At 39.2% G+C, this 23,579-nt stretch overlaps 1 long non-coding RNA gene across 2 annotated transcripts; it reads left to right on the top strand.

Annotated features, from left to right (window-relative positions):
- The first annotated feature begins 13,852 nt into the window (after positions 1-13,852).
- LOC141638994 (uncharacterized) lies at positions 13,853-15,813 on the top strand. Of its 2 annotated transcripts, none has more exons than XR_012542326.1 (3): positions 13,853-13,881; positions 15,073-15,131; positions 15,448-15,813. It is a non-coding gene; the product is annotated as an uncharacterized LOC141638994 (long non-coding RNA). The 2 variants fall into 2 exon arrangements; XR_012542327.1 differs by lacking the exon at positions 13,853-13,881 and adding an exon at positions 13,897-14,746.
- Positions 15,814-23,579: the final 7,766 nt, after the last annotated feature.

The following is a 23,579-nucleotide window of genomic DNA, read 5'->3' as shown; positions in this document are numbered from 1 at the left end:
AGAGAGATAAAAATAGAAGAAATTAACAATAAAGAGAAGGGAACTAGGATTTCGGGTCATCAATGAACGTCAGTCAATCATAGTTAAAGTCATAGATTAGTCGATGTGTCGGTCTAAGGGGCAACGAATATCTCCTTTCGGTCTCAATTCGCCCTAAAATGCTATTAGCTTAACTTTCGCCCTCACTAAAGCATCCTATTGTTCACTGCAGGTCTCACCTGTTCCAACCTTTCGGTCTAGGTCAAGGCTTACCTAAATGAAAAGGCTAATTTCTTCGAATCAACTAGCAGGATACAGTTATAGCAGCGATTAACAACATAGACCTAACTACAACGACAGATCTAATAACCTAATTAGCAATTAACATCGGTCTCTTGAATCACCTAATCTTAGCAGAGGAATTTAGCTAGACATAGAATAAAGAACAACAAGAATAAAGGAAGTAAGAACAATAAACATTAAATAAATTAAGGAGAAAAGGGAGAGAAAGAGTTACAGAAATAGATCTGGAATTAATAGAGGATTAAAGTAGCAGCAGTAAAAGTAACGTATGTGGTAAAAACCGAGAGGAGAATCCCCCTAAACATGACGTCCTAACTTCCTATTTATAAGAAAATAGGATTTATTTGACCTAATGACGGAATAAAACTAAAAAGACCAAGCCCATAAGAGAATCCACTCGATCGAGTGATTTAAAACCACTCGATCGAGTAAACTAAAGCTTAAACCACTCGATCGAGTAGAAAATCTACTCGATCGAGTAAACCTTAAAATGCAACTAATCGATCGAGTAGAAAAAGGACTCGATCGAACATAATTGTACTCGATCGAGTACTTTCCAGCAACAATTTCCTGCTATGCGCACTGAACTTCAAACGGCCACCATTTCTTCGTTACTTGGGCAAACAGGGCGATTCCGGTGGCGTTGGAAAGCTAAGAGGACAAGCTTTCATCTCCAATGAAAATAACCTGAATAGCTGTTGTAGAACTCTAGCTATGGCTCTTCCAAGTAGGCACTAGCAATTTGAAGCTCTTCCTTTGCTCGCCTAGCTATCTTTCTTCTTTGCGCATCTCAAGATAGCTACATTCCCGCTCCAAATTCACTCTTCCTCCAAATGCATGCTAAACGGACGGTGAAAGGCTTGATTTCACTACTTTCTGGTTCATTCCTGCAAATAAGACAAAACAAACCAAAGTAGCATATTCGGGGCATTTCGTAGCATAAACTACGATAAAAGCATGGAAATACGTGCATGATAAGGCCTAAAAAGACTATATAAAATGCACGTATCAAATCTACCCAAACCAAACCTTTACTCGTCCTCGAGTAAACTAAATGCAATCTAATGGAACGGAAAAGATAACTCAGAGCTACCTATAACTTGTCCACTTAAACCAATTTAATGCAAGCAAACTAAACACTTATAGCAAGCCAGTCAAATGCAAACGAGTTGTAAGATGTTTATAATAAAGCTGAACCGTAGACCTTGCAAGACCTTCAATAATGGACTCTCACGGGTCACTCTTCTCTCATGAAGCAAAGGGTGAACACAAATATGTATGAGAGAAAGAAAAATATTCGCTCACCTAGACTACGACCCACATAAACATGCATGCACCTAATATGAAAAACAATTCTAGATACCGTACATACATTCCAACCAAACAAGGTCCTGTCACAGCCGAGGGCTTACAAAGATATGGTAAAGTGAGGCAATGGGTAAGAAAAGGCAAAACATTTATGGGAATGTGTAGGTATAGGCGGCCAAGCTAGTACCTAAACAAAACCATATAACAACATCCATTTCCAACTCAATTATGAAATTAAGCACATGTGCCCTTCATTTGGCACAAAACTCACCAAACTGAACTGAAGATACTCCTCAAAAGATACAGATAAAGCATAGGAGCGAAACCGTCTCATCAAACAACATCTCTTTTTTTCGAAATCTTTGTTTTCATTCTTTTTCAGTTTCTTCTTCACATTTTTTCTTTTTTTTTTTCGAATTCCTTTTTTTTCATTTTTCACGTTTTTTTTTATCAACCTCATTTTCTTCATAAAATACCAACTCCGAATCAACAGATACAAGCCAACTTTGGCACAATGAAATATATACCGCAAAACATACACTAAACTAGCTTGACAAGGTAGACTGAATTTGGAATGTAGCTAAGGGTCAACAGGCAAATTTGGCTAATGTGGAGTTAAATGGGTAAAAATGAAAGAAAGGGAAATTGTAAGCACCTTCCTGCATGTGACACCAACCACTAACCCGAATGTATGACGGCAAAAAGCAATTGAATTTCATATATGTGCAAATGGATGAACATGTTATGCAAGGAGAAACTACTCACAATCCTACATGAAACCGGTCATAAATGACACCAGTTTATAAGGCTCTAATTCCTTAGAATTTATAAGTAGGTTGTCAAAATTTCAGGTCAAGTCTATTCGTTCAGCTAAATTCAACATTAACTCGTAGATATGCAATAAGACAAAGCTAAAAAGAATAATAGTTTATTTCAAGGCTTAAGCAGAAAGACAAATTGCAGTGCAATATCATCATTGAAATCTATCGTTCCGACTCAACCTATATGCAAAAATAAACGTGAAATTTTTGAATTTTTTCTAATCGTTCAATTTTTATGAGATTTTAAATTTTTATGAAAAATAAACAACAATGCATACAGAAATTAAACGTGACAACAGAAGTGCAATAAAAACAACATGCAGACACAGAAATGGATGCATAACCTCCCCAAACCAAACCGTACAATGCCCCCATTGTACCAAAACATGGAGAGGAAATGCAAACTAGGAGAGAAAGAGAGTAAACACGGAAAACTCACAAGATTGCGCGAATAAGGGACCTCCCCAAACCAGCCAGCAACGTGGGAGGTCGCTAAATAGCCCGAATATCGTCACAGGAAGCGAATCCAAGTCAAAGGGCATCCAAAACAGCTCGATCGAGAGGAATAGTGGTCGATCGAGTTGTTCTCTCTTTGCAGGTACTCGATCGAGTATAATGAAAGTGCTCGATCGAGTAAAACATCATAAAAAGCTCTCGATCGAGTACAAGAAGTACTCGATCGAGTGATCCGTAGTGTGTTCCTGCAAAACGCAATGAAAACAGGCCGCAAAACTAACGAAACAGGCATAACTGAAATAGTTTATGGTACGAAGACCATTTATTACAACTAAAACTGAAATAAAATGCAAAACAATTAAAAATAAATCTCCGGGTTGCCTCCCGGGTAGCGCTAGTTTCAGACAGGTCCCAACTCGACCTTCTTTTCTTCGAGCCTCTCTTAATTAGCTTGGTCAAAAAGGCTCAAGGCGCGCAGCAACTGATCAAACAGTTGCGCATGTGCTACACAAAATATAAGTAGCACCACAGTGGAATATAAATATAGGAAATGAAAATGTTCAACTGTTTAAGTCTAACAAATTTCTTATGAGAGCTCCTAAATTTATCCACATAATAAAGGAGCGCCGGAGCAATTGGCGATAGATTAGGGCCCCGTTTCAGATTAACAATTTCAAGATGACATGTACGGTGAAAGACAGTTCAATTAATCAACCATCTGGGAGAGGGTATATTCTTGAAATACGAAGCATGAGTAAAATGAGGAATTGTACTGTTCAAACAAACAATAATAGAATTATCGTTTACTACCTCGGGTTGGTTGCTCTCAACGATGGAATCATAGATAAAGAAATTTATTACCTCTTCCGTGCTAGGAGCAATTACCAACGCAGCTGTCTTTTCGTCGCCCCCCTCGGTGGATTCCGTCCCGTAAATCGCAGCCTCAATCGCATCTAGCTCGGCTTTGAAAAGGGGAGATTCACCGTATCCATTATCATCATCAAAATCGTCATCTAGAAAAAACCCACATGACGAATCAATGCTCTCGCTGGCCAGACTACTCGATCGAGTAGAATTGTCATTCGATCGAGAACTTTCTTCCTGATTTTCACTCGATCGAGTGCTTTGAACTGCTCGAACGAACGTTTTTTCTGGAAATTCACTCGATCGACTAATATAAGTCACTCGATCGACTTATTCTTCCTGTACAGTGCTGAAATCCTCGTGTAAGGCATTGAAATATGATAGAAATTCGTAATCCGAGTCATACAAATCATCCTCAGCATTGGGCAACACGGTTTCTTCACGGGAAAAACCGCTCTCGGCAAATTATACCTCTTCTGGTTGCCTATTATTCGACTCAGCTGCTAACTGAGCTATTTGAGACTCCAGCTCAACGAGTTGAGCTTCCATACGCCTATCACACTCTTGCCTTTTGGATGCAAGTGTTTCCAATAAAGATTTCAGCTCCGCAATCTCTTCTTTCTGTATATCAGGAGGATCTTGTTGCGGTGGCCATTGATAGGGTGGATGTGGTAGCACAACTACAGGGAAATGGCTAACACGTCCCCAAAGCTTGAACTCGTAGACCGCGTCATTTTCTGCCATACAAAAGACTGCATTGTGCTCAGCAGCACCACATCTCCCGCAGCAAATCACCTGCTGTGACATATAATGGGACATAGGTGATGGGTCAAAGGTACTCAAGCCTTCCCTTTGACGATTTCTGTAACTCATATTACGAAGTTCTATCGTATAGTGATGCTTCAGAAATCATCATCAGCATTAGGTAACACGGGTTCTTCATGGGAAAAACCATTCTCTGCGTAGGTAACGCAGGCTTCCTCTAGTTGCCTAATTTCCGACTCAGCAGCTAACTGAGCTATTTCAGACTCGAGCTCATCAATTTGCGCACAAACTTGTCTATCATATTCTTGCCTTTTGAGTGCAAGTGCCTTCAATAAAGACTTCAACTCAACAATCTCTTCTTTCTGCTTATCAGGAGGAGGAGCTTCTTGTTACGGTGGCCAGATAAATGGAGGCTGTTGGTAGCCTCGTTGATACGGCAGATGTGGCGGCACAACTAAAGAAGGTTGGCTAGCTCGTTTATGCTGCTTGAATGCGTAGACCTCGTCATTTTCTCCCATGCAAAAAGCTGCATTGTGCTCAACAGCACCACATCTGCCGCAATAAATTACCTGATGTGCCATATAATGGAACATAGATGACGGTCAAAGGTACTCAAGCCTTCCCTTCGACGATCTTTTACCTAGAACTGTCTAGGTAGGACCTGTAGGACCTATCAAAATAGTACTAAAGAAAAATATTAGAACGGCCTCAAGGGATAAATCCCTTAAAGCTAAAGACAGACAAAATTAAACAAATAAATAATGTAACTGCCTCCCCGGCAGCGGCGCCAAAATTTGATACGGTCGTTTCTGTACCAAAAATAAATACCTAAATATAACTAACAGAAGCTAGCGATAAGTAGGGTCGATCTCCACAGGGAGGTGGTCACTATTCACTTGTCTACTCGGTCTGTCTGATGTCACAATTGGGGGTTTTGATTTTTTTAACTAAACTAAGAGACTAAGGCAAGAGAGATAAAAATAGAATAAATTAACAATAAAGAGAAGGGAACTAGGATTTCGGGTCATCAATGAACGTCAGTCAATCGTAGTTAAAGTCATAGATTAGTCTATGTGTCGGTCTAAGGGGCAACTGATATCTCCTTTCGGTCTCAATTCGCCCTAAAATGCTATTAGCTTAACTTTCGCCCTCACTAAAGCATCCTATTGTTCACTGCAGGTCTCACCCGTTCCAATCTTTTGGTCTAGGTCAAGGCTTACCTAAATTAAAAGGCTAATTTCTTCGAATCAACTAGCAGGATACAGTTATAGCAGCGATTAACAACATAGACCTAACTACAACGACAGATCTAATAACCTAATTAGCAATTAACATCGGTCTATTGAATTACCTAATCCTAGCAGAGGAATTTAGCTAGACATAGAATAAAGAAGAACAAGAATAAAGGAAGTAAGAATAATCAACATTAAATAAATTAAGAAGAAAAGGGAGAGAAAGAGTTACAGAAATAGATCTGGAATTAATAGAGGAATAAAGTAGCAGTAGTAAAAGTAACGTATGTGGTAAAAACCGAGAGGAGAAGCCCCCTAAACATGACGTCCTAACTTCCTATTTATAAGAAAATAGTATTTATTTGACCTAATGACGGAATAAAACTAAAAAGATCAAGCCCATAAGAGAATTCACTCGATCGAGTGATTTAAAACCACTCGATCGAGTAAACTAAAGCTTAAACTGTAACACCCCCATACTCCAAGTGCCTTACCAGGACCACTCAGGTATAAGGATGCCACCATCTCGGTTACCTGAGGCATGATATTCATAAGACAATAACGAAACAACTTTAAAAGTAAATAAAGTTTAAAGTGATTACATAGCAATTCCAAACTGATAAAAAGAAATACAAGATTCTCAGACGGTCTACTGCTAAAACTATCAAAGCCATAAAACATCGTCGACACGGAAAGACTTCTAATCGCGCCACGTGATGACTCATCCCAGCTATCCCATACGCGTCATATCATACCTGCTCAATAACTGCTCACCACCCCCGAATGGATCACCACAGTTTTTAAAACATTTAAACGGGGTCAGTACTAATCACACAATTTATTATATCAACAATAAGATAAACAGACAGCTTAACCCTCACACACACACAACCACACCAATCCCAACAATCTCAATCACGATCGTCCACTTTGGACCCACCACGCCAGATGGGGACCGCGGCCGTACCCACCAAATCCACGCTCATCATATTGAGCGATTTCCCTGTTCATTAATGTGCACACCCCCTTCCGTGGCGGGTTCCACGAAAGGCGAAACTAGGGCGTGAAGCCACTCCCGCAAGTGACCCCACTCAGCCGAGAACGCATCTCGAGAACCGAGAGACAAACAATCACAATCACAAATAGTCCACAACACAATTATTATATCAAACAATCAATCTCAACACATCAACAATCATCCCATTATGAGACTAATCGAGTAGGAAATCCTGCACCGAAAGCACAACTATCGAGACGGTCTCTACAATTTTGTATCAAAAAGCTTCTTCTACGAAACCTCCTCCTATCATACAACATACAAATGCTACCAAATCACAAACTACTCAAAAACCCCCAAATCCCTAGATTAGGGTTTAACCAACTTAAAGGAAAAACAGTGAAAAGGGTACATAGATCTTACCCTCGACGCAAGGATCTCAACGGTATAACAAACGATGAAAACCGACCTTCCAAACTCCGGGATTTGCTAACAATGCGATTAAAGGGATGAACGTACTTGCTTTCTCTCTTTGACAGGAATTTAGGTTTTGAAAAGTGTTTAGAATGATGACGGAAAAGATTATATACCTTAATCGCATAATTAACAAAACCCGAGAAATAACTCCTCAGAACCGGCTACTCGATCGAGTAGCTAAGGTACTCGATCGAGTGCCCCCTTACTCGATCAAGTATCCTAGTTACTCGATCGAGTACCCAACAGGTCAGAAACTATATTTTAAAGCGCAACTCACCCTTACTCGACAGAGTAAGGCCTACTCGATAGAGTACCCAAAGACTCCTAAATACGGAGTATTACAGTCTTCCCTCCTTAAAAAGAACTTCGTCCCCGAAGTTCAACCCATACTAAAAAACAAACATACTAACTCGATCAAGACACAACAACGTGACTAAGAACTAAAAACAAAACTCCAACTCAAACATGAACTCGTAACACCAACTCCACTAACTATTCCTACCTCCACAACATGGCTCACGATATCGTATCGACTCCATTATATCTCTCTCAACACTAACTCCATACACTACCAACTAGCTCCGTAATACATCATCCAGAGCCAATCCAATATCAAAATACCCCTAACATCAAACGGAATGTTACATTCTACCACCCTTAAAAGGAACTTCGTCCTCGAAGTTTACTTACACTCATAAACATCATCATGCCACTATCAAAACTCTCGAACTCCTAAACATCACACTACTACAAGCACGGCCATGGCCTTTTAACAACATCAACCATAAAACAAATCCCTCCTTTACGCTATGCTAACACTCTACTTCCAATTATTTTACAACATGCACAACCATGAAACTCACTTTTATCGCATCCTACTCCTCTTAAGACAAATGTTACGTCCTCGTAACTCACTAATACTAAATCCTTAGTTAAATCATCTCATCATCCTCATCACCACCACATGTCAAAGATAACCGCCTATAACCTCTTTTCTATAACCGTTCCTATTTCCAAGGCTTTCTTACTTAAACAGTTCTCATACTTCAATTCACTCTGCACTCCATCTAACTAATACCGCAAAACCCTTAGCATAACCAATACTCCAACTCTTCCACATTACCGCAACATGACATACCTCTCTATATAAACTATATAAAACTTCTATTGCCAAAAGCATAACTCACGATCCACACGTGTTACATACACTCACACAAGATCATCAAGTTCTTTTCTTTCATCACTGCAAAACTCATACATGACTTAACAAGACACTAAATCCAAACACCCTTCCCTCACTGGCCCAACGAAAGATTAAAACTACCTGCAGCTTTCAGATCATTACCACACATGTTCTACGAATCACTTGCCATGTTTATGTGCACCGATGTCTCATCTACAACAAGGTCAAATGTTCTGTACAACCTCTTACAACTGTGCCCTATCAACAGAAAATCATTATACCCTCACAACAACAAAACATACACAACTTTCTCCCATATCATACTCTACCCTCACACCCAAGTTGAAACTGGTAAGAAACATCAACAAAGAAAACAACAGTCTACATGTTCAACCAAAACTCACAAATAACAACAGCAAACAAAACAACAATCTATGTATAACTGGTATGCACTTTCGAAAACTCGTATCATAATCATCCCGCCTACTCCACCACAACCGATGACGGCATCACAACACCGTCACTAACAACCGCACCGCAGTGCGAAAATACTCGCATCACAACACGAAGTACCGTGCTCGGATCACCACCCGAGGCACCACAACCGCACCGATAGACATCACAACTTACTCAAACCCATAAACACTGACTCAGCATAACTTCTCAGACAAGAAAAACTTACTCAAATCCACTTTATTAAATCACAACGCAACATATTATATGGATAAACAGATAAGCACCTCATGAACATCATCTCTGCCATTTCACGAAATACGCATGTGTTATCAATGAACATAAAATTATAACTAACAATGCCAAATCAATCAAGTTATTACCTTTTTAGCCTCATTCCATCAGATTGTTGTACCCTACATATATCACAAACAATCATATAACATCTTTATAACTATCACACCATACCGCTTCTCGTGAGGTCAGAACCTCACACAAACATTTATACACAACATAGACCCATAATCACATCCAACTAGTCAATCTTGATCAAACAAGTTACCACTCGATAAAGGTTACCTGTCGCCCGAGCTTAACTCATATGCCCCTCATAACATATTTTCCCATTCGCATAACCATCACCTCATGACATACCATTAATATTCAACCACTAGCGCTCACCTCATATAACCACATCTTATACTCCCTTACAACCATACATATCAATCCGGCCTTTGTAAATCAACCTCTCTAGGACAGCTGTCTTTCTTATCTATCATCACCCTTAACCACTAGTGACAACACCACAATACCACCACTGCTCGTATATCAAACCTCTTACACTCATATCAAAACAACACGGTTTTTCTCCTATCTTTGGTTAACATCCCCAAATAAAGATCATCAAACCCATCAACAAAATTACCTCAACATTATTCCCAATACTATCTTAATTGTATCGTCATCTAACTTTCCACCAAAGATCTCATATCGTGTAAATACTCCACCAACTCTTACTCTCTTAATTCCTCGAAACTCATTATTAATCATGTTGTCCTGAAGCTCCCATATAACCATTAACTAACATCCTCATGATTATATCACACATTTCGATGATTCCTTACCTTTATATCACATAACTCCGGTGAAAATTTTCCTTAGCTTAATTACTTTTTACACTTCTTTTCTCTTCACATTCAACAATACCATTTAATAGCTCAACTCCTTATTACTTCTATCAAATTCTTTAGTGCTCCGGTTACCTTCTCATTCCGTCAAAGCTCAAATCCCATTATTTCACGTCGATATCATCTCACTCTTTCTTACCATGGATCTTCTCTTATTATGCTATCGCTCACACTTGTCACTAACCTATCCATAAAATCAACGTTCACTGTTTAAACAACTTCATTTCATGCCGTTAAATGCCCAAAGAAATCACACGTAGTTTCACCTCTTAATAAACCAAATCTCCCAAACTCACTCACTGTCTACAAATCCACCTCGCAACATGTCTCCATAGAGTTCACTATATACCACTCTTCTCAACCCCTTTAAAATGAACTTTCACTACATATATTCTTGACCCACATGACTCCTAACCATCTCACTCCATAATTCTTTACACATCTCAAGTTGCCACTATCCAAACCTTCCTTTCAAACTTTTCATTCTCACGTTCCTTAGACCCACATCATCCCTTACCCACTTTCACTTACTTTTACATCACTCAATTTCGCGAATAAATCACTCACCACGTCTTACCAAAACTTGCACCATGCCTCAATCAGCTCATCAATATTCTTTTTCTTTTTCCACTTCTCAGCACAACCACATATAGCTCATCTCCTCCCACCAAACTCATACTCACCATAAGGTGCCACTCACCACCCCATAAGATTGGGAACCTTCTGTATCAAGACCAACTTACATGTAAAACAATGCATAAAGAAGTAAAATAACAACTTTGAATTAAACATAATATGCAACGAATGTCAAAAGATAAGCATATGACCCGAAACAGGGGTCACTAGATCGAGTACAGGCCACTCGATCGAGTAAGGGACTTACTCGATCGAGTAGGTGAAGATCAGAAGCACGTAAAACAAATCACCAGGGCTACTCAATCGAGTAGCTAAGGTACTCGATCGAGTGCCCCCTTACTCGATCGAGTATCCTAGTTACTCGATCGAGTACCCCAATTCTCAGCACTGTCCAGTTTTCGTAAAACAGTCATAACTCACTCATTACTTGGTCGTTTTGGGCGTGTGACCTATCGTTAGAATCGTAAAAGGACAAGCTATCACCTCCAATTGGAATCACATCAAAATCATTTATGCATCTCAAGTTATAACAGTTTAAAGACAACCTCTTTATAATCGAAAAAAAACACAACTACTTGATTTTACTTCCAAACAACTTAAACAACAACCAAGCAAACAAAACCAGTCCAAAACTCATAAAACCAGTATTCATAATCATATGTTACTATTTTCAAAAGCCAAGCAACAACATTAATCATGCACATAGATTATTTAACTTGTCAATCACGATTTACCACATGCTTTTATTTTATAACTTTACGTACACAACATTCTCATACATTGCAAATCCTATTTCCATGTTACTAATACAACAACAATACAAATACACTTCGTCACTTAAACATATTCATAATCACAAAATTCATATTCTCATGCAATTGCTACCCCATCTTTTCCAATCAATTCATCCATTTCCAACACATTACTCATCATTCTCATACACTTTTCTAACAATTCCAACCAACATTGTAAACCAACTATCATGCAACATGCTTTCAATCAACAACATACGAAATCACATTATTACCATCTTTTCTACACATTCCCCATTCTCCACATACATACATCCACCGATTCATGCCACACATCACCATATAGGTACACAATTCACAAGATAAACACATAGCGATCCCGACTCATATCCCATGGTGACCGGTTCAAAATTGTAGGGCGAGTTCGCGACTTTAGGACGTCTCCCAAGCTTTTGCATTAGCTCCTACAACCTTTACCCCGGGTTCATTTTAATTGACTCCTTATATTCATTGGGTTCATTGGTTACAGGTTTCAGGATCGTCGCTCTGATACCATTTTGTAACACCCCCATACTCCAAGTGCCTTACCAGGACCACTCAGTTATAAGGATGCCACCATCTCGGTTACCCGAGGCATGATATTCATAAGACAATAACGAAACAACTTTAAAAGTAAATAAAGTTTAAAGTGATTACATAGCAATTCCAAACTGATAAAAAGAAATACAAGATTCTCAGACGGTCTACTGCTAAAACTATCAAAGCCATAAAACATCGTCGACACAAATGAAGACTTCTAACGCCACGTGATGACTCATCCCAGCTATCCCATACGCGTCATATCATACCCGCTCAATAACTGCTCACCACCCCGAATGGATCACCACGCTTTTTAAAACATTTAAACGGGTCGATACTAATCACACAATTTAATATATCAACAATAAGATAAACAGACAGCTTAACCGTCACACACACACAACCACACCAATCCCAACAATCTCAATCACCGACTGTCCACTGGACCAGCCCTGCCAGTGGGGGACCGCAGCCGTACCCACCAAATCCCCGCTCATCATATTGAGCGATTTCCCTGTTCATTAATGTGCACATCCCCTTCCGTGGCGGGTTCCATGAAGGGCCACTACTAAAAAATGAATCTATTGCAACATTTAACATGCAACACTTTTTAAAAATGTTGCATTTTAAACCACATTTATTTTCAGTGTAACACTTTTTAGAAAATGTTGCATTAGAGAATCAATTGCAACACTTTTACATGAGTGTTGCACGCTCTTGTAGATAAAAGCAACACTTCTTATCAAATGTTGCGTACTCTAATGCAATAAGCAACATTTTAGTATAAATGTTGCTCTTTTACTATACAATAAAAATCTCTAAAAAATTATTGACACGAAACTTCATAAATTATTATTCTTAAAAACATTACTCTCTTCATTATTTTCTTTCCTTTTACTATAATGCAATCTCTAAGATGTTATAAAACAATTACGAAACCCAAATCATACAAGTCAATCTTAAGAAGTATATATCCGTCTGAAGATAAAAACGGGTCAAATATATGCCGCATACATAAATAAGGACAAATCTTTTGCAAATATTTAGGCACATTTTTTGTTTTATATATGAAATTGGTAATTATTTGTAGAGTCGGCAAAAGCGGGCCCGACCAAGAAACCGACTTCGACCCGATATAACTCGAAATTTGGGTGAACTAAACCGACGACCCGAACCGACCCGACTGACCCGTGATCTGATATTGACTTAACCCGATGGATGACTTGATAATGAACTAGCTTAATAACGATGTAAATAAGACTAAATTGACATTCATTTTAATTGTTTTCATTTAAAACTAAAATTAATATACTTACACATTGTTTAAACATAAAATTACCCATACAAAATTAAAACATAAGTTAAAATATATGCTGATAATCCGCCGGGTAATTGACCGGCTAATGACCCGACCGACTTGGCACTGGTGATGACCCGACATGAACCGTAATTAACCCGAACCCATCCCTGATTCGACACAACCCGAACCCAAAATTATCCGACACTTAACCGACCTGAGTGACTCGATTTCTATCTCTAACTATTTGACCCGTTTTAAATTTAAGACGAATATTACCGGTCTTAAATGACTATTTGTGTATTAATAATAATATGATATGATGACTAGTTTGATACGGAGTACTAGTGTAGTGGGAGGCACTTCATGACTTTATTCACATAGTTACCGATACAGTTCATATGGTCGATGACATTTAATACACTCACGCACCAAACGTCATCGATCCTTGCGACTCGCATCTCGCCACTTACCTCGCCGCAGCTCAACCACCACCGGATCTCGCCACAACCAGACCTCACCCAGTTTCCCATACCGCACCTTATCTAGACCACGACAAGTCGCTCGCAGAGGCCCAAAACGACGAACGAATGTACGTAAGGTCACTTCTTTCCCACTTTGTTGTAATTTCTAAATTTCATCCTACTTTATTAGTTATTTGACATTATTATACATCCTTTATCCTGAATATTTGGGTAATTTTATAGATTAATTGAGTAATATTGTCATCATATGGAGTTAGGGTTTATGCAATTTGGGGTCTTTTATTGAAAATCGTATTTGTTGATTATTTCTGCTGTTTATGCGATTATGATATATTAAGACTAATATGCTGATTGAATAGATAAATCGTGAGTTGGGTTTCGTTATTGTTTTATATTGTTCGTGATTACGAATTGTTTGGGATTTTTGTTAACTTGTGGTTTACTGTGCTCTTGGTGATAGTAATGTTCGTTTTTTGGGTAAATTGAGATTTGTTTTCACCATTCTCTTGTTCCTTCAAGAAACCTAAATCTGTCTCATTAGGTCTCTTCAAAGTGAATGAACTTGTTATATCATAAGTAATTTTGTATGCCTTAATTTCTCGTTATTTTAGATTCCTCCATCAAGAAACCTATATCATATGTTCTCATAGAAGAAGACAAATGCATGAGTAACTTTATTGTAGCTTCATAATCAATCTCATACCATGAACCACGATGAGTCAATTCGAAAACAATTGAAGGAGTTAAATGATTTTTCACAAACTTGTGAAGATAATGAGCTGCTTATTTCTGTAATTGATGAAATGTAATTGAACCTATAAGTTACCATCTTGAGCTAAATATGATACACCTGCCTATATGTTAATACGTGGCATCTAATTGTGCTTTTATTTTGAAGCTTAAAAGTTCACTACACAATAAGGAAATGCTTACTACCAAATTGTATTGCAAGGTTCAAAACATCAAAATTTGGTATGCAAAATGGATGGCCTACCATTATTACCCTTAATCTTTTAATTACAACTCACTCTATCAAAATGACATTGTCCCCATTCTTCTTAATTAAAGATGTAGGCTACTAATTTTACTTCTTATTTTTTAAATGTTAGCAAAATGGAAAATAGGACAATGAAAGTGGAATGCAAGGAGTACCTGACAATCCTGATATGCATTCACCAACTTTTCTATAAATTTACTAATAAACTTCTAGTTTTTCTGAATTTTTGTTTGCTATCACTCGTATCTTTTTGTTTTTTTTCTATATACTTATGTTTCACTTTGATTCCCTTTCTTGTCAGATTCGTGCTTAGCATGGCTAGCTATTCTTCTTGGATGAATCGATCACTCACAGCGCAAGGTACATATCACTTCATATGTTACATTGATCTTGCTGATCCTTTTGACTTAGATGGACTTTTGGTGTATCTATGTTACTTGAAGAAAGCAATATGTCAATGAGTTATCTGGGTTATAGTTTCTTTAGAGTCCATTTAATAAAGTTCTACAAACACTAGTGCATGTGTTTTGAGCATCTTCTTTCCTCTCTTAAAACGTGTTGTCGTTATTAACTATTACAGGAGGACTAATAAGAATGGGTCTAGGTGCAAGGTGATGTTTGTATATGTTGTATGCAGACTGCCAAGAATGTTAACCATCTATCTTTTTTGCTGCAGTTCTATTCGGCAGAAGTGTTTGGCTTTGGTGAAATATTAGGAACGCGCATGTTCCTTGGGATTGATGTATAAGAAAGTGCTTCGGATTTAGACTAAAAGGGAAGGTGATCATTGTGGTACGTTGGATATGATAACAAGAAATGAATGCACGATGGTGAGTTTGCTTTGCTTGGCAGACCACATGTGGTCATTTCGAGGATTAAGCTAAAAATCAAGACGTGCCTTAGATTGTTCACTCTATTTAAGGTTACAAGTTGTAACTTAATGCTATTACAATTGTTAGATTACTAAAGAATACAGGCTTATAAAAAACTTTGTATTATTTTTGGAATGAAATAATAATAATTATTATTATTTTTTGACACAGTGAACTGAATTATTTGTCTTTTACAAAAGTGTTGCGTTGTCTATAGAAAATATTGCGTTCTCAACATCAAAAGTGTTGCCCTATTCAATTAAAAAATGTTGCAAATGATTATGAAAGTGTTGCAGTTTAAATGATGAAAGTGTTGCAATTGCTTATATAAGTGTTGCCGGAAAAAAGTGTTGCATTCCCAAAAAATGTGCAACACTTTAACAAAGTGTTGCTTTTGATGATAAAGTGTTGCACTAAGTGTTGCATTGGGCTATTGCAACGGAGCTTTAGGCAGCACTTCTTAAAATGTTGCCTAAAGTATAATGCAACATTTCTAAGATATTTGGCAACACTTTAGTGGTGTTGCTATAGTTTCATTTTGTAGTAGTGGGCGAAACTAGGGCGTGAAGCCACTCCCGCAAGTGACCCCACTCAGCCGAGAACGCATCTCGAGAACCAGAGACAAACAATCACAATCACAGCCGTCACAACACAATTATTATATCAAACAATCATTCTCAACACATCAACAATCATCCCATTATGGGACTAATACTGAGTAGGAAATCCTACCTGGAAAGCACAACTATCAGACGGTCTCTACAGCTGTATCAAAAAGCTTCTTCTACGAAACCTCCTCCTATCATACAACATACAAATGCTACCAAATCACAAACTACTCAAAAACCTCCAAATCCCTAGATTAGGGTTTAACCAACTTAAAGGAAAAACAGTGAAAAGGGTACATAGATCTTACCCTCGACGCAGGGATCTCAACGGTATAACAAACGATGAAAACCGACCTTCCAAACTCCGGGATTTGCTATCAATGCGATTAAAGGGATGAACGTACTTGATTTATCTCTTTGACAGTAATTTAGGTTTTGAAAAGTGTTTAGAATGATGACGGAAAAGATTATATACCTTAATCGCATAATTAAGAAAACCCGAGAAATAACTCCCCGTAAACCGGCTACTCGATCGAGTAGCTAAGGTACTCGATGGAGTGCCCCCTTACTTGATCGAGTATCCTAGTTACTCGATCGAGTACCCAACAGGTCAGAAACTATATTTTAAAGCGCAACACACCCTTACTCGACAGAGTAAGGCCTACTCGATAGAGTACCCAAAGACTGATAAATACGGAGTATTACATAAACCACTCGATCGAGTAGAAAATCTACTCGATTGAGTAAACCTTAAAATGAAACTACTCGATCGAGTAGAAAAAGGACTCGATCGAACATAATTGTACTCGATCGAGTACTTTCCAGCAACAATTTCCTGCTTTGCTCACTGAACTTCAAACGGCTGCCATTTCTTCGTTACTTGGGCAAACAGAGCGATTCCGGTGGCGTTGGAAAGCTAAGAGGACAAGCTTTCATGTCCAATTAGAATCCCCTGAATAGCTATTGTAGAACTCTAGATATGGCTCTTAAAATTAGGCACTAGCAATTTGAAGTTCTTCCTTTGCTCGCCTAGCTATCTTTCTTCTTTGCGCATCTCAAGATAGCTACATTCCCGCTCCAAATTCACTCTTCCTCCAAATGCATGCTAAAAGGACGGTAAAAGGCTTGATTTCACTACTTTCTGGTTCATTCCTGCAAAAAAGACAAAACAAACCAAAGTAGCATATTCGGGGCATTTCGTAGCATAAACTACGATAAAAGCATGGAAATACGTGCATGAAAAGGCCTAAAAAGACAATATAAAATGCACGTATCAGGCATCTCTCAATCGTCATCATCATCTTGGTGGTAGCCATACCTACTTGAACTTCCTCCTTGGTCATACCCTCCTCCTTTACCAGAGTATCCTCCACCTTGACCATCAAAGTTCCTGGCTTGGTTCCCTTGATTAGGGAACAAAAGATGTGGTTGAGCCCAAGATAGTGGAGGTCCATTAGGGTTGATATACCCTTGTTGTGCCATTTTGTAGTACCGAGGATAAAGGGCCATGTAGTTATCGACCCGCCCATCGTGTACTCCGAGATCAACCTTCTTCATCACTTTCAACAAGTCGTGCATATCCGGAGCATCGGGGATTTGAGGTGTGAATGGCGTATGAGGAGTAGGGTATGGTGGTATAGGCACATAGGATTGTGGGGGAATGGGCCTTGCGGGTATCCCACGAGGTTGTGGAGGTTGGCGAGGTACCTCTTCTCTTTGAGGGGGGTTGGCGAGGATTTGGATATCGAGAAGGTAGCTCGGCCAAGGTGAATACGGGCTCAACCTTAGTCGGTACCGGGTATATTCCACCCCGAAAGAACAATAGAGGAACACCCTTTTATGAACCATTCTACACTCCCATTTTGAGTGTAGGCACACCACCGGTGGTGGTTGAAGACGGCGTACTCATCAATCAAAGTACTACCCTCAAGAGGTGTATAAGTCCCATGGGTGTTGAAACCGGGACAAAGGTAGTTTGCCTAGATAGTAATTAGACCTCCCATCACGAAGGTCTTAAGTTGGGAGTTCCCTTGAGAGAAATCATAGAATCTCGTAAGCATCTCAAGGGGGGTATTGAAGTTGTACCTCCTTGTCCCCCGGACATTTAGATAGGACTTAAGGAATGTCAAATCATGGAGAGTGCACCTATCTTGCTCATATCTCCCATTAATGGTGCCGGCTACGAAACGTTCGGTGATCCGAATCACCGGGTGTTGAATAGCAAAGGTGTAGCATTGTTTTTGTGAATGAAATCCCTCCCGGAAATAGCCTTCCATACTAGGTCCACATCAAAATCGGAGGGTTTGTTGATGTTGTTTGTTGGGACAACAAGACCAAAAATTTGAGCAAATTGGTCAAGTGATAGTCTATGGTCAAGGTTCCACAACTGGAACTCCATACCAATATTGACCCTTGTGTTCGAAACAATACGAAGGCTACTCAAAAATTTCAAGGTAAGGCTAAGGTACGTCTCTTCATGGGCATGTAATAATTTCCCAATCCTCAAACCGTCAAAGAACATTTCGGTCTGGTACCTTATACCTAGGGTTTCTAGCACCCTAGTATCAATAACTGAGCCGGTTCGTAATGCTTACCTAGTAGTTTGACGAACTTAGCACGGTGTTCATCGGATGTGAAGAGCACCTCCGGATAGTACTCAAGTTGCTCTACCCCTCCTCTTATCACAGGATGAAAGTTTCTTGGTATCATCATTTGTTGAGGGGATGAAGAAGATGAGCCCTTGTGTTTCTTGGTAGCGGCTTCAACAAGTTTCTTGGCTTTTCCTTTGAGGTTCATCATTTTTTATTTGGGAAAGTTAGGGTTTGGTTGGTTTTTGTTGAGAAGGGAGTGTTCGAAGATGAAGATGAGTAGATTTTGTTTAGATAAGATGAGTAAATGAGGGATGGTGGGGGTATTTTTATAGAAAAGAGTGGTGGGACGAGCGGCTGAGGGTCGGGCCTGGGTGGATAATCCGAGGAAAACGCAGAAATCCGAGCGTCTTCGTGTACGGGACGAGCGTCTTCTTCAGGTGGTCCGAGAGTGGAAAGAAAAATCCGCTCGGATTTCCTTACAGGGATCCTGCTTCTTCTGGGAGGAACAAAAGACGAGCGTATTTTTTCTGGGACGAGCGGCTAAATTTGGACGAGCGTCTTCTTCAGGATCCGCTCGGTTTCTAGTTCAGTCCAAAAATTTTCTTCAGGTATCCTACAGGATGAGCGTCCAACTTACAATACGGGTGTCTTTCTCTAGACGAGCGTCTTGGGCAACAGTCCGCTCGGATTTCGTGTCAGAACTAAACACCACCTGAAGGGAAGCTGAGGACGAGCCTCCAGGCCTCGGGACGAGCGTCTTCTACTGCTTTTCAGACTTTTCTTTCTTTTCTTTTTGCAAGATCGTACCCTTGCACCCTTTTTCTATTCCTCCTTATCTTTCTCTGAAATTTTGCTCAATAAGAATGTAAGAAAACTCTCTCTCACTACTCTCATGTAAGAAATTGTAAATAAAAATGCGAAAATGTACAATATTATACAAGGTAAACGTCATAGAAATATCTTACAAATGGTGGTTTGGGATAGGACTCCACCAAACTAGTTCAAATTGTAGAAATTCTTGTCCATAGAGCTCAAGGCTCTTAATAGATGATTGAAAGCTTGTGAACAAGCTCCAAATAAGCATAAGTATGGTTTGCTTAACTTCAACACGAAGCTTGGCCAAGGGAATTTGTCATTCACTCTTGTTTTGTTTCTCTTCTTCGCACTTGAATATTTACGATGCTTCAAACCAATTAGCCCATGATTCTTATTAGCGTAAGGTAGGAAGTATGGTTCATGGTTGTCCGGAGACTTCCACTCACCACCTTCTCCTTCAATTTTTGTGGTGATGATAGCGTTTGGATTTATCAATCCTACAAGAGTAGAAGGAGAATTCTCATAACATTGATGATGGGATATCTTAGGAATTGATGTTATGGGTGCCAAATTTCCACAAGCAAGTTCATTTGTAAGTTTTTTCTTGAGCTTTTCCACCAAGTATCCTTTGTATGATGCCTTGACCTTTTGAAGAAGGTCCACCATATCATCTTCAACAATCATTGGCTCCATGGTGGGTCCTAAGTAATCTTCATGAGCAATAGGGGAGGGACATTCATCTTCATGATAAGATATCTCAAATATCTCAAGGATAGGCTCCTCAAGCAAGGTGATATCGCTAGTCCATTCTTCTCCCCTATTCCAAAGGTCCTTGTAAGACTCGTATTCTTCGTAGGCCTCTTTTATGGTCTTGTCATCATCGCTATCTTCATATGAATCATAAATGGGTACTTCATTCCACTCTTTCTCCAACATCTCAAAGTTCACATCAAAAGACACACCCTCATACTCACAAAGGCTAAGAGTAATTGGTTTACTCAACCTCATGTCTTCTTCATCAAACACCACACTTTCATATTCACAAAGAGCTCAAGGAGGTTGGCTCTTCCCACTTTTCATTTTCCATGTCAAAGGTTACTACTTCAAATTCACATTCATGATCAATGTTTAAGGATTGGTGGGGAGTGATTGCTTGGGATTCTTTCAATTGGGAAATTTGAATCTCCAATTCCTCACCTTGGGCAACAATGCCTTGAAGAACATTGTCCCTCTTTTGGCTCTCCTCTAGCATTTGTTTGAAGAAGTTTTGTTGATCTCCCATCATTTAGAGAATAACATTTTGAATGGGCTCATTTTCTTGTTGTGGGCATGTGTGAAAGTGGTTGTATTGTGGCAATTGAAAGTCATTATGAAGTGGATATTGAGTGGGTGGTTGTTGCGGATATTGGATGTGGTCGTTTTGGTGGGAAAATTTGGGGTAGTAGTTAGGATTTTCATTGTATGAATAATAAGGTAGGTTTGTGTTGACTTGCTTCTCAAACTCCCCATACCCATAGTCATACTCAAAAGATCCACCACATACTCCATATGTCAAGTCTTGAGCCATCATAGCTAACACAAGGAAACAACTACAAGCATGGAAACTACACGAAAATGGTAAGAACAATCCTTGAGGAACATGTTCCACAAGGTGAAAGGAAAATCAAAATAGACAAACAAGTAAGAACTTAATCACATAGAACCATCCCCGGCAACGGCGCCATTTTTTGACGTGAGCGTGTAGTTGTACACCCAATCAAAACACATTTATAATACTCAACAAACAACTAGTTAGTGGTACGTCAGGGTCGATCCATGGGGCGGTGTGTTTTGGGTTCTAAATGTATCTATCTCAATTTATGCTAGTGTCACAATTTATTTGGGTTTGAAGTTGTGTTCTAGACTAATGCAAGCAATAAAGTAAAACAAGCAATAAAAGGAAGGATGTAAACAAATGGTTAAAGATGCTAGGATATCATGGGTTCATAGGGGATTCATGGGAGATGACAATACAAACATGTTCACAAAGTTGCAAGCAATTAATGTTGTAAAGGAACCGAGTTGGTTTATGTCTTACAGTTCATAGGAAGAGTTGGGTCCCGGAGCCGAATCGAATAGATTGTACAACACCTACAAGTCGACTTACGTTCCTCCTAATCACTTCTATGCATGGTCTAACAAGACTCAACTTGGTTTATATCTTACAAGTCTAGTTGAATAGATAAGAGATGGTTGTAAATTCAAGGATTCATAGGCTTAGCATTTCATCAAACATAACATGTGCATAGGTTGACATTACAACAAACAAGCAATCTTAATTATGGAAACATGTTAAATTAAGCATGATTATTCCCCATATTTTTCTCCCTTAATTACCCACTAATCCTAGCTAAAGGACTACTCACTCTTTATCATGGGAAACATGTCATTAATGGTGTCAATAATTATAACAAGTATAAACATGATAAAAGCTTAAGGAAATAAACAATAAGGAGTAAAGAGTAAAGGAATTATACCAAACTTGGGATGATCTAAACAATAAAGCAAGAATAAAAGAAGAGAACTTGTTTGATTGATGAAGGGTTGTCAATCCTCCAATAATAACCCAATAATCTTGAATTACCCAAAAGTAACAAACTTGAACAATAATTAAGGAGAGATTAATATGAAATTTGTGGAAAGATTAAAGAGTAATCTATTCTAATCTACTCCTAATCTAATCTGAGAGGAATTTATAATGTGGAAGCCCCCCTTGATTATCATCAAAATGGGGTATTTATAGTAGTGCCTCATTAGGTTAACTAAGGCTAAACTAGTAATTAACAATTCTAAGTTCTAAGGAGGGAATCGCAAGTATTTCGGAGAGATGGGCATCTTTGCTAAAGACGCCATGGTCCGCTCGTCCAAGATGTAAGACGCTGGGATTGTTGCATAGAGGGACGAGCGGCCGAGGAGTCGGGACGCTCGGATTGCGGGCTCCTTGGATGAGCGTCTTAGCTCTTTGGACGCTCGGATTCCTCTTCAGAATGCTTCCCTTCGCATGCTTCTTATTCTTATAATGTTGGTCTTTAGTTCTTTCCCTTCCTTCAATACCCGTTCAACCAAGATCGTCAATGTCCTTCCAAATAGGCTCAAGACACGGGAATTTTCTGCCTAATTGCCTCCTTTCCTACAAATCAAACACAAAGCAATAGGGAAGCAAAATAGGAAGCATTTGATGGGTAAAATAGCTATGAAACGCTACAATAATATGCAAAATAGGTTCAAGTAGGGGGCTAAATGTGCGCAAATATGAGTCACATCACTAAGGTCGCGCATTTCATTCCGATGAACGAGACTTGGAGTCTATAGGAACTAGCGAATGCCTATCAGCATGAGATCATTCGTCTTCATGGGGTTCCTAAGGATATCATCTTTGACCGTGATCCGAGGTTTTGTTCGCAGTTTTGGAAGAAGCTGCAGTTGGCTTTGGGTAGTGAGCTTAAGATGAGTACGACTTTTCACGCTGCAACTGATGGTCACACTGAGCGTATGATTCAGACGCTTGAGGATATGTTGCGATCTTGTGCTTTGGAGTTTCAGGTTAGTTGGGAGAAGTGTTTATCGCTTGTGGAGTTCTCTTACAAGAATAGTAACCAAGCTTGTATTTAGATGGCTCCGTTTGAGGCGCTTTATGGAAGGAAGTGTCGTTGTCCTTTGTGTTGGGACGATTATAGTGAGGCTGTCGTTCTTCGTCCAGAGTTGGTTCAGGAATCGATTGAGCAAGTGAAGTTGGTCCGTGATAAGCTTAAGGCAGCCCAAGATCGACAGAAGACGTATGCAGACTTGCGGCGTAGGCCGATTGAGTTTGAGGTTGGTGATAAGGTTTTTCTTAAGGTTTCCCCGATGAAAGGTGTTCAGAGATTTAGGATTAAGGGCAAG

This window comes from Silene latifolia, unplaced genomic scaffold, assembly GCF_048544455.1.
Source record: "Silene latifolia isolate original U9 population unplaced genomic scaffold, ASM4854445v1 scaffold_246, whole genome shotgun sequence".
Lineage (NCBI taxonomy): Eukaryota > Viridiplantae > Streptophyta > Magnoliopsida > Caryophyllales > Caryophyllaceae > Silene > Silene latifolia.
The sequence above is the reverse complement of the archived record's forward strand: the minus strand, read 5'-3'. Positions and strand labels throughout refer to the sequence as shown.